The sequence below is a fragment of the Heterocephalus glaber genome, unplaced genomic scaffold, assembly GCF_053883595.1.
Source record: "Heterocephalus glaber isolate CG9 unplaced genomic scaffold, H.glaber_assembly_v1.0 deba00000331, whole genome shotgun sequence".
NCBI classification, from domain to species: Eukaryota; Metazoa; Chordata; class Mammalia; order Rodentia; family Bathyergidae; genus Heterocephalus; species Heterocephalus glaber.
Window position 1 is genome coordinate 60,255,964 of NW_028258142.1, and position 13,114 is coordinate 60,269,077.

General features: G+C 40.2%; 1 long non-coding RNA gene across 4 annotated transcripts in view; it reads right to left on the reverse strand.

Moving 5' to 3' along the window:
• The window catches only part of LOC147830163 (uncharacterized), a 708,257-nt gene that overhangs the window by 563,187 nt on the left and 131,956 nt on the right, over positions 1 to 13,114 (reverse strand). The gene's annotated exons all lie outside the window — the stretch shown is intronic.

Below are 13,114 nucleotides of genomic sequence, written 5' to 3' on the forward strand. Positions count from 1 at the left end.
AAAAGAAATTATAAAGATCTGAGCAGAAATCAATGCAATGGAGGCTAAAAGAAAGATACAAAAAGTTAATGAATCAAAGAGTTGGTTTTTCAAAACAATAAATAAAATCAATAAACCTTTAGCCAACCTTATCAAAAAAAGGAAAGAAAAGGCTCAAATCGATGAAATTAAGAATGAAAAAGGTGAAGTCACAACAGATCCAGCAGAAATCCAGAGGATCATCAATACCTATTTCACAAACCTGTACTCTAATAAAATGGAAAACATAGAAGAAATGGATAAATTCCTAGATACATACGAATTGCCAAAGTTAAATGAAGAAGATATAGAAATTCTAAACACCCCAATTACAATGAGTGAAATTGAAAATGTAATAAAAAATTTATCAACAAAGAAAAGCCCAGGTCCTGATGGCTTCACTGCTGAATTCTACAAGACATTTAAAGAAGAACTATCGCCATTACTCTTTAAACTCATCAAGGACATTGAAAGGGAAGCAAGGCTTCGAAATTCATTCCTGGAAGCAAGTGTTACTTTGATTCAAAAACCAGGAAAAGACTCAACCCAAAAAGAGAACTACAGACCAATCTCTCTAATGAACATTATGAAAAATCCTCAACAAGATACTGGCAAACAGAATACAGAGGATCATCAAGAAGATCATACACCTTGACCAAGTTGGATTTATCCCAGGGATGTAAGGATGGTTCAACATTCATAAATCAATAAATGTAATACACTATATTAACAGAGCCAAGGACAAAAACCATATGATCATCTCAATAGATGCAGAAAAAGCATTCAACAAAATTCAACACCCTACATTCATGATAAAAGGAAGAAGTTAAACTGTCATTACTTGCTGAGGATATGATACTTAACATAGAAGACCCAAAAAACTCTCCCAAAAGACTTCTAGACTGAATTGATAGATTCAGTAGTGGAGCTGGATACAAGGTCAACACTTTAAAAAAAATAGCCTTCTTGTACACAAATAACAGACTCACTGAGAGAGAAATTAGGGAAACAATTCCATTCACGATAGCATCCAAAAAAATGAAATATCTAGAAATCAGTCTAACAAAGGAAGCAAAAAACCTCTACACTGAAAACTATAGCACTCTGAAAAAGAAGATCGAAGAGGATATAAGAAAATGGAAAAACATCCCTTGCTCCTGGGTAGGAAGAACCAATATAGTGAAAATGGCCATACTTCCAAAACTGCTATCCAGATTCAATGCAATCCCAATTGAAATTCCAACGATACATTCCCCAAAACCAGAAAAAACAATCCAAAAATTCATTTGGAACCAGAAGAGACCTAGAATAGCAAAACCAATTCTACACAACAGAGACATGGCTGGGGCTATCACAATCCCCAACTTGATACTATACTACAAAGCTACTGTGATAAAATCAGCATGGTAGTGGCAAAGGAACAGACCCAAGGATCAGTAGAATAGATTGCAAGATGCAGAATCAACTCCAGACATACTCAGCCACCTCATCTTTGACAAAGAGCCAACCACCCTCATTGGAGGAAAGAGCCTGTTTAATAAATGGTGTTGGAAAAACTGGATTTCAACCTGCCAAAGATTAAAACTAGACCCATACCTATCACCATGCACTAAAGTAAGATTGAAGTGGATTAAAGATCTAAATATCAAAACCAAAACACTAAACTTGCTGGAAGATAAGTTAGGTAGAACTCTTGAAGACATTGGAATAGGAAAAGACTTTATGAAAAAAACCTCAGTGGCATGGGAACTAGCAAAAAGAATCAACAACTGGGATATCATCTTATTAAAAAGCTTCTGCAATGCAAGAGAAACCACTAACAGAGCTAAGAGACAACCTATAATGTGGGGAAAAAAATTTTAGCAGCTGTACCTCAGACAAAGGACTACTATCTAGAATATATAAAGAACTTTAAAAAATCAGACCCCAAATTTAAAGACCCAATTCAAAAATGGGCATCTGAAATAAACAGACATTTCTCAGACAAAGAAGTAAAAACAGCTAATAAACACATGAAAAAATGTTCAACATCAGTGGTCATTTGAGAGATGCAGATGAAAACAACACTGAGATTCCCCCTCACCCTAGAAAGAATGGATGCTGTCAAGAAATCAACCAATAACAAATGCTGGTGGGGGTGTGGGGAGAAAGGAACCCTTCTCCATTGCTGGTGGGAGTGCAGACTGGTGCAACCACTGTGGAAATCAGTATGGAGATACCTCAAAGAACTAGGACTGGAAGTCCCATTTGACCCAGATATTCCCCTGCTGGGTATCTTCCCAAAAGAATTAAAAGAATCATACCACAGTGATATATGTTCACCCATGTTCATAGCAGCACAGTTTGTAAGAGCTAAAGCTTGGAAACAGCCCAAGTGCCCATCCATTGGAAACTGGATAAAGAAGATGTGGGTTTTTTTATAAAATGGAATACTACTCAGCCATAAAGAATGAGAAACTAGAGACATTTGTAGCTAAATGGATGCATATTGAGGCCATACTCTTAAGTGAAATAAATAGGACACACATGTGTAAATACCGAATAGTTTCTCTGGTGCGAGAAACTGAAAGTGTAAACAAGGACTAAAATGATTAAAATGAATAACTGATAATTTGAAATAGGAAGAAAAGGTCCAAAAGGGTAGGGGAAGTGGGAGGGGAAGGGGAAAAGAAAGGGAAAGGAAAAATTATGAGAAAAGGAAAAAATGGAAACAAAGTCTTTGTAAATAGGAAAGGGTGGAGGGGGTGAAGGGCCCATAGGTAATGGGGAAAAAATAAGAACCAAGATTCATCATGTCTAGGTACAAATACCCAATGATAAATGTAAACGTATTGTATACCTAAAATGTACCAATAAAAGAATTTAAGCAAAAAAATAAAATAAAATAAAATGTATCTGTGGCAAACTTTAATAATCAAGTCCCCAGTTATCTCAAAAACAGGTTATCAGGGGTCGGGATTTAGCTCAGTGCTTCTGGCGCCTGCCCCACAAGTGCAAGGTCCCGAGTTCGATCCTCAGTACCAAAAAAAAAAAAAAAACCAGGTTATCAGTAGATAGGCTAAGAGATTCTTGAACAAAGAAACTGGTGACAACCAGGGATTCTAATCAACTACAGTTACAAAGGACTTGTCTTAGTGGTTTATCACAGCATAGCAGAAAGGGGAGTCTGCTTTCCTCTACAAGCTCTTTTCACTTTCCAGCTTCTTCTAGCAAAGCTATTATTGTGGTACCAAGTTCAAAGTTTTAAAAAGGTCTCTAGGGAACTGTGAATATTTTACATAGGCTCCACTGTCTAGTCCCATCCAATCTGTGTCCCCGAATGGTGGGCTGGGTGACTGTTACAGCAAAAGGGTGTGAAGCCAGGCCTAGGGGAGCATCCTGGGGATCCCCGATACTGGGGAGACTGAGGCAAGAGGGTCCAAGTTCAAACCAGATTAGGAACTTAGTGAGACCCTAAACTCTGCAAGATCCTGTTTCAAATGTTTAAAAAATTAAGAAGATAGGGAAGTACGTGGTAGAAGGGCCCACAGTTCAATCCCTCAGTGCTCTTCTTCTCCCCCAAAAAGAAAAACATGTTAATTGTTTAAATGGTGATGAAATTTCCCGCCACATGGATGACTGCATGTGTTCTGAAGTGCATTTTTATCCCTAATGAAGCAGCATAGGAAGCTCAGCTTCGGGACAAAGGTGGTTAGGGTGTCAACTGGATGATGTGCTGGTCTTAGTGGGGCTCAGGAGCCAGACTGCTGGATCAATACTGCCTGAAGTCTTTCAGGCTTAGGGAGCCATGGCCTTGTTTTATGGGAGGCCACAGTCTGCCACCCCAAAATATACCTTTTGAGAAGAGCCGAGGGCAATTGAGAAGCAGCAGGTGGAGCAAAGCTCTCTTCCCTTCCTCTCCCCAAAAGCAGGAAATAAATTTACGAAGACAAAAGTTACCTTTCCTCCCTCTCTACCTGGAAGAGCAGAGGCTAAGACAGCTTCCACCCCTCGGGAGCCCAGAGAGGGCACCAGAGGAGCTCACGTGAAAATTTACTGATGACCCTCATGCGCGGAGTGTTTGCCCTGTCACTGGGTGCCACCCCCCAGACTCCAAGTCCTTCCGTCTGTCTTGTCACCTCTCCAAATGTTCACGGTCCTCTGTGGAAGACACCAAACAAGCTGCAGTTCAAGGTCCCTTCTTTGGGAACGGCCAATTCCCCAGTGTCTCATGTAAATACGAAACACCTGTTAATAAACCTCTGCTTGTTTTTCTGTAGTCAACCTAGAGGGGTCTGTTCCAACCAGGAACCTATGGGAATTGTGAGCAAATGCATAGTGTTCCTTGCCTACACGCCTACTGATGTCCCTAAAAGACATTTATGTGCATCTTACTTGGGACAGAGGAGGCTACTGTAACATTACAGAAGCTGCCTGCAGGGTGCAGCCTGACATCCTCGCCTGAGGGAGCCAGCACAGAGGCTACTTTGGCCATGATATTAATAACTGAATAATATTAACAAAATTGTGCAGTTACATTCTGATAGGTGGGAGTGTTCCCTGTCTTGTGAGACTCATTTGTCAAGTGTTGGGGCTTAGAGTCAGAATCTTAGCTCTTAAATGTTATGAAAATGGCCAAAGGCTGATGTCAAATGAATGTTTCAGGTTTCAGCCCGGTGATCAGGTGCAGTTTTCCACCGTGTGGGTGGGAGCTGTAGGCTATCAAGCCAAATAACTTCTCTGAGGCACATGCTCCTCGAGTGCTAAATTATGGCTATTTTCACAGTGTCACTGTGGAGCCTTCCCACGGGGAATCATTTCATAAATAGTAATCTTGTGTTTGTGTTGATTGTCAAGCCCATTTAAGAGAGCTAGAGGGGCCCAACAGGTAAATTTGAAGAATTTGCTGAAGCTCATACCTTCCCTACAAAATAAACTGGAACGTGAATGCTGTACAGAAACAAATGGTGTGTAACACATAATTGCCAAGTAACAGACTTTACCCATGCATGTGCCAACTGTTTCCTGAGTGCCCGTGACACGCTAGACATCCTGACAGAAATGGGACTGGAAATCAGAAGACACCATCGCCACCCCAAGCAGTCTTGTGTCCAGAGTGGTTCGAAAGGAAAAGGTCAATTATTAAAAACACAAAGAAGGGGATAGCCCATGAGAGACTGGTATGGTCACAGCAGGTTTCTGAATAGGGTTTTAGCTGAATGTTGAAAGCCAACAGTTTAAATAGGGGGTTTTTTTCTCTCCACTGGAAAAGGTGGCTAACAGGGCTACAGGCCAGTGACATAGGGACTGCATTTCGCCCCATGAGGCAAATACTATTACATCTGCCTTTGACACACTGAGAAATTGACATGCAGAGGAGCAAGATGCCCAGAATCCCAAAGCCAGTAAAAGAATGGACCCAGATCGGCAACCTTCTGAGCCTGCTTCCTGTTCGTCTCCAGGAAGCCCATTTACTCAGGGCAGGAAGGGAAGGGGACAACACAGGCAGAGGAAGCCAACTGCAGAGTTCTGATCACCTCACACTTAGGGCCTACCTGGTTAAGGGATGAAGCTGAAGCCAGTTAAGACTTTGGCCTGGTGATGAGGGGCAGACCATCCTGTCTGGGAAGCCTGGAGCCGCAGGTTCTGTGGGGCAGCAGGCCTCACTCTCTGTGGGTCTCCTCCCAGAACTGCAGCCACCGGACTGCCAGCTGTAGGCCAGTACCCTGCACTGTCACAAGCACAAGGACAGATCTCGGTGTTTGGTAGAAGGAATGGACACAGGCAGGTCTAGAGCCCCGATTCTAAGGCATACACCACAATCCTGCTGTAGATCTGACCCCAATCCAGGCCCTTACCCTGCTCCCACAGTGCAGTCCTCACCATGTACCCATCGCTGGAAACAGACTCCTGAGATTTCTGTCTTCAGTGACGCAGACTCAGCCGCATGCCCATGATCCCACTCCCTCAAGGGGCAGCAAGCCCCCTGCCCACCTGCTGGCTTAGTTCTGCACCCCAACATCTTCCAGGGTGTTCTACTCTACCAAAAATAATGGTTTGCTATCCATTCAAGTTTACTCAGAATCATTTAACTAAAGCAAAAGTGATCCACTTTTAATTACACTTTGGACAGGGAATCTAATACCAGACAGAGAACATAATAAATTGGAAGCATTAAGCCTGGTACACAGCGACACCTAAGCAAATTTGTATTGATAATACAGGCATAATTTAAAAAGTAATAATCACAGAATTAAACTATCCACTCATATAAAGTTCAAGAACAAAGTCAATTAATCACAATACATGTCAAAAAATTAGTTACCTCTTGGCAGAAGTCTTGATTAGAAAGGGCAAAAAGGGGGATTTAGGGGGAATGAAAATGCTCTATATTTCCTCTTGGGCTGGTTGGTGATTACACTTACAATATGAGCATTGCTCTGTACATATCCCAAAATGCAAAAATCAAAAAGGATACACAAAACTTTGGGAACTGACTGGTTTCATTTGCTCTTGCTTCTTCAGTGATCATTCTTAGCCATGCAAAATTGATAAGGATTTGTACAAATTTTTTTTTCTTCTACAAAAGCAGATATCCCTGCCTCTCACAATCTAACCCTATTGATTTTCCTTGGTAAGAAACAGAATTATTTTATTTAATATCAAAGACAAATTTCTCAAAATATTCTTCTCTTTGATCTAAAAAAACATAACTACTAAAAATCAGCAACAAGCGAGGACAAATTAAATTCAACATTTTTGTAACTGAAAATGTGATTGTGTCAACTTAACTACAATAAGGTGGTTCTCCTTTGTCTGGCTGTCTGTAGCTAAGCCTGGTTAATAAAAAACTGTTTTGAGAACAAAGTTATCTTATTGTTACTGTCTCTTTACGTTCTTTTAATTTTTCTCCTCATGCTTTTGTTCTCTATCTCAGGCTTTAAATACAGCTCATCCCTTCCATTGAAAATTAATTATTGTATCTTAACCTTTAAATCATAAATTATTTTTGAGAATTCAAAAGTCACTAAGAATAATTTCCATTCATAAACTATATTAACCGACCACCTAGAATTTCTGCTAGGGGCACACCATCAGTTAGTTAAATTTCTTCGTGAGTGTTGTTCAGAAATGTCCAACCGCTGTGACACCATGTCAAGCCAAAGTGAAGAAAGAAAGGCAGTGCATTTCTTCAGTGTTTGAACCGAATTCTCATTGCCCATCTGAAACAACTCATCAATCTTACCATTTTCTAGAGACAGGGAGAATATAATTCCCTGTTACCTGACACAAGATAAATATGAAAAACTCCTACCATAATTTTTTGTTTTCAAATACATAAACAATTGAAAATTGAAATAAGTTTTCACTTATTCTCAAAATTGGATTTTGTCACAAGATGACAAGTTATATTTAGAGTTTAACAAGCCACTGCTGGGCCTGCTGAAAACAGTTCCAGCAATTACTAGATTTAATTTTACAGGGCTTTAATCTTCATCCTCCTGTCTCTCTCTGAAAAAAATAAAGGAAGGCTTAGTCCTAAAGTGTAAATTTGATAGGGCATGTTTTATTAAATTAGCAAATAAATTTATCCCCCTGAAATTCTATTTCAGCATGTTTTGTAGATTCAGGGTTTCTCAGAGAAATTAGGGACTAAGTTTAAGGTTATAAAGTTAGAATAGAATGTTCCATCCAATATAAACACCTCCACAAAACTTCTGCTTTATAAGACTATTTGACTAAGTAATGACCCAGCATACTCTTCCACTGAAGCACTTGTAGACAATAATTATTTGTTAATATGTAATCTGCAATTGGACTATTTGCACCTCAAAGAAAAGGATAATATCTTTTACACCTTTGCATCCTGAATGTCTCCCTGTCTAGCACAGAAGATTGCCAACGCATGTCTGTTGGAACAAATGAATGAATGATTATCCCTCCTCTATTCATCTATGGCAATATCTGACTCCCTGCTAATCATTTATCACTTGGTTTCACATTTTTCCCACAATGCCTCCCCTGGTAAGTGTATTCCATAATATTCTTGAGCCCCGGAACCTGCTTTCATTTCTACTTGTAATCCCATACTAGTTTTATCTCGTCTCTCATTTTGCTCACTTTTATTGAGGTGGCTTTGAATTTGGAATCAGATCAAAATTGTTTTCACAGTATCCTAGACCATGAGGGCTGGATGGACCTCAGTCGTTCTACAGGTCTGTCGGCCCCTTTATTGGAGGAGAGGAGACAGAGACCCACAGAGAACAAGCAGCTCCTCTCGGGACATGCGTTATTTTTCCTCAGTCCCACTTTCTTGAGTTGATATTGTAATTCAGCACTTCTGTCAAAGAATTTGCCTTGCTGGAGAGCTATGGAGGTAAGGACGAGATAAAATGAAAGAGGATATGGAATGAAACTGATACAAGTTAGAAAAATGAGCAGCAGCCTCCTTTCTGACAGGCTTAAAAGGACCTACTGTATATAGCATTGATGACGACTGCATCTTTGACGGCCTGAAATACACCAGCAGGAGATTAACTCCTTCCTAACTCCAAAATGCTGAATGTAACAGAAGTTGTGATTCCCTTCTTCTTTCTTTTACAAATTGTCTATAATTATTATGCATTATTTTTATGCCTAGATTTTTTTTAACTAGCTCTATTTTTCACAGACCAGCTATTATTTTTATTTCAGAATTCCCCCTTAAGGGCAACCATTGCCTTAGTAGGATAAACCTCCTGGAAGGTACAGAACAATTTGTCCAACGATTTTCCAACCAGGTCAGCTCCTGGGAGCATCCTCCTGAGGAAGCAGATCCTGGAGTAGGGTTGGGGAGTGAGAACCCCAGGAAAAGGCTAGGAGGCCACTAAGAAGATGAGAGGAGACACCGAAGACCAGCCTGGTACAATTTAGAGCTTGGCCTGCAGTGGGGTACGGCAAGCATTGCCATGGGAAAGTTCAGCCACCACCTGCTTTTGTACCTGAATGTTTTACCCTAAGTCGCATTCACTGGATGCATTGTCTATGGCTGATTTACTGCGACAAGGGCAGGGTGAAGTCGTGTGGACGGGGACCACGTGGCCTACCCTTGCCAGAAGGGCCTATGAAGTCACCGTCCGTGCGCCTATCACCTTCCAAGCCCACCCCACCCTCGGGTGTCACCACGTGCCCAGAGCCTGCTGACACGGCCGCCCTTCGAATGTGCCTATTCCACACTTCAATCGCGTCCTTTCTTTTCAATGACGGCCTAATTATAGATTAACATGGCGGCTTCTGAAGCTAAAGACAATGGTACATGACCTATGTATACCACAGTGAGCCTTTAAAAATAAGAGAAGCCAGGTGCTTTCTTTTCAGAGCCATAACTGTTTATATGTTTACTGAGGTCTGTACCAGCTCACACTAGAATATTTAAAGGAAATAAGCTAGTCTTCTGGGGTCTGAGCCCTTCTCTAATTCTATGCTGATACTTACAACCATGCCCATTCACAGCCCACAGAGATGCATCTGTCTTTATTTTCAGCAGTTTAAATGTCCTCTTTTTTCCTTCATTTCCTTTTATCCACATATAACTCATCATTCTAGCCCTATCGCCTCCAGGAGATGTTTGTTAATGACTCAAACTCACACAGGTTTTCCCACTACTCCTATAGGACCTAGAGTTGAATCACATAATTGAAAATAAGTTTATCTTTATTTTAAACAGAATTTATACTCCTTAATTCTCCAATAAATTATACTCTCTCAGTGAAATTCACTCGACCAGTATTTATAGGCCTCCTATCACTGTTCTATGTGCTGGGCAAATACTGTGAAAACAAAACAAAGCCCCAAGCTCACTGCTATGATTTGAACTTGGTATGAATGCATCCACCAAGATGTCATGTGTTGGAATTTAGTCACCATTGGGAGGAGGTGGAAGAGCAGAAACTTAATCCAACTATGGCGTGCAGAGGTGTGCTTCTGAGAAGCGATTAAGATTACATACTGGTGTCTCTATAAAAAAGAGAGAGGCATGCGTGACAGGAACACAATGCCCTCTGTCTCTCACTGTGGGAGCTCCTGGCCACATGTGTGGAATGGAAGTATGTGAATGGCCTGTGTCAGCATCCTTTATGTGCATCACGGAAACATGGCACCTATGGGTAAGATGGCCTTGGAAGGGGGGCGAGGTCACAGGCAAGGTGAGAGATACACACCTGCACACTCTGCATCTCACCTCAGGACTCTGTAACAAGAAGGCCATCATTAGACAGCACCCCTCAACCTTGCACCCCCAGAACGGTAAGCCAAAATGGACCTCTTTTCTTTCTAAAGGAGCTTGCATCCATTATTTTGTTACAGAAATAAAGATACACTAGTACACCCATGGGATCTACATTCTACGTAAGAAAGAACGACAAACACACAATCCATGAAGGAGAAAAGGTGGGGATGCAACTATAAAGAAAAATGACACAGAATAAGGGGGCCAGCCACTGTCACTGTCAATGAGAGGGGACTGAAAATATTTCCTCCAAAATCGGGAATGAGCCAAGGATATCCACTCAACCACTCCTATTCAACTTTTAGTACTTGAAAATTTAGCCAGACCAAATATACAAGAGACAGAAATAAAAGGGATACCAATAGGAAAGTAAGAAGTCAAATTCTCCATATTTGCAGATGACCTGATCCTATACTTAGAAGACCTAAACACTTCTCCGAAAGCCTTTTCGAGCTAATAAGCAAATTCAGCTAATTCGCAGGATATAAAATCAAAACTTAAAAATCAATAGCTTTTCTAAACACCAAAAATGAACTACTTGAGAAAGAATCCAGGAAAATAATTCAATTCATGATAGCTTCAAAAAACAACCAAATACCCAGGGATCAAGCTAACTGACAAGGTGAAAGACCTCTATGGTGAAAACTACAGAACACTGAAGAAAGAAAGTAAAGAAGACACCAGAAGATGGGAAACCCTCTCATGTTCACTGGCAAAATTAATATTGTAAAAATAACCACATTACTGAAAGTGATCAATGCAATGCCATCAAAATTCCAATAATATTTTTAACAGTATTAGAAAAAACAATCCTAAAATTCATGCAGAAACACAAAAGATCCAGACTAGCCAAAACAATCCTGAGCAAAAACAGAGAAAGGTTGGAGGCATCAAAATACCTGAATTCAAATTATACTATGAGGCCATAGTAACAGAAAAAAGCAGACATGTGGACCAATAGAACAGAAGAGAGGGTACAGAAACAAACCTACACCATTACACCCATTTGATTCTGGACAAAGGAGCCAAAAATATGCACTGGAGAAAAAGCAGCCTCTTTAACAAGCAGTGCTGGGAAAACTAAATATCTACATGTAGAAGATGGAATAAGATCCCTATCTCTCTCCCTGTACAAAAATCCATTCAAAATGCATCAAAAACTTAGGTATAAGGTCTGAAACTTTGAAACTACTAGAAGAAAACATAAGGAAAACACTGAGGTCATAGGCATAAGTAAAGACCTCCTGAATAGGACTCCAATAGCACAGGAAATAGTAGCAAGAACAACAAATGGGACTCCACCAAATTTAAAAGTTTCTATATAGCAATGGAAACAACCAACATAGTGAAAAGACAGACTGTAGAATGGGAGAAAATCTTTGTTAGCTACCTTCGGATAAAGGATAATAATTGGGACATATAAAGAGCTCAAAAAACTTAACACCCATAAAACCAAACCACCCAATCACTAAATGGACAAATAAATTGAATAGACACTACTAAAGAGACATACAAATATCCCATAAATATATGAAAAATTTGAGTTTTAATGTTTAGTCATTAGGGAAATGTAAATCAAAACTACAACTCAATTACGTTCTTCAGCATGCCTACACCCGGTACACCACCCACCTGTTAGCTGCTCAGCAGCCATCTCGATTATCAGCTGGGCTGTCACATTATCACCGTGCTGGTGTCCAACAAGACCCTTATTTTACCTAACAATGATCCCAAAGTGCAAGAGTTATGATTTTGGCAATTCATCTATAACAAAGAGAAGCTCAAAGGGCTTCCTTTAAGTGAAAAAGTGAAAGATCTTGAGTTTGATAAGCAAAGAACAAAATCCAGGGCTGGGGATTTAGCTCAGTGGCTCCACCGCCTGCCTCACAAGTGCAAGTTCCCAAGTTCAATCCCTGGTATCAAAAAAGAGAACAAAATATATATTCTAAGGCGTATCTTCTATCCATATAATTGTGAAGGAAAAATTCATGATAGTTTTGCTATTGCGCTTTCCAGCTGCAAAAAATTCACACACACGAACACAATGTACGATGGGTTCATGCTCAGTTGAGATAGAGAAGGCATTAAATTTATGTATGTATGTGCAGGGGGGGGAAACAGTTTACCAGGGTTCAGTACTATCCTCAACTGGAATCCAGCTGAATCCAGTGATCAGTCCTGGAGGGTCATGACCAACCCGGGTGAACAAGGCTGCCTTACCACGGACCAGAATATGAGCGTGCCCTGGTGCCCATCCCAGCGTCTACCACGTACTTAGCAAAGTCAGCTCTAGGCGTGTCTCTGGATCCCAGTAATGCGAAAGTGAGGTGAACCATTTATCATTCCCTAATATTAAAAGCAATCATTAAAAATATGTTTATGGATTTCAACTTCTTGAAACTGAGCTTTGGGAGTTCTACCTTTTAAAAGAAACACTAAATCTTGGCCAAAAATAAAAATTTGTGACCTTAAGGACATTTTTCCCAACATGGAAGCATGGGATTTTATGCTCTAGTAATATGTAAAGTTCTACAAGTAAACTTAAGAGAAAATGTACACTCTTGGAAGCTAATAAAATTATGAAATTTGGCTGCATTGTTTAATATGACCTAGATTATCATCCCACTTAACAAGTAGTTAGAATATACGAATAGTCAACTAGTAATTCGTAGCCATTTTCCTATGCACAAATTTTTTTTATCAATAATGAAAAGGTTTGCCAGGTATGATGCCACAGCCTATAATCTCAGCCCTCTAGGATGCAGAGGCAGGAGGATCACAAGTTTAAGGCACCACCTGGGCAACTTAGGAAAGGAGTGAGACTCCATCTCAAAATAAGAAATAAAAAGA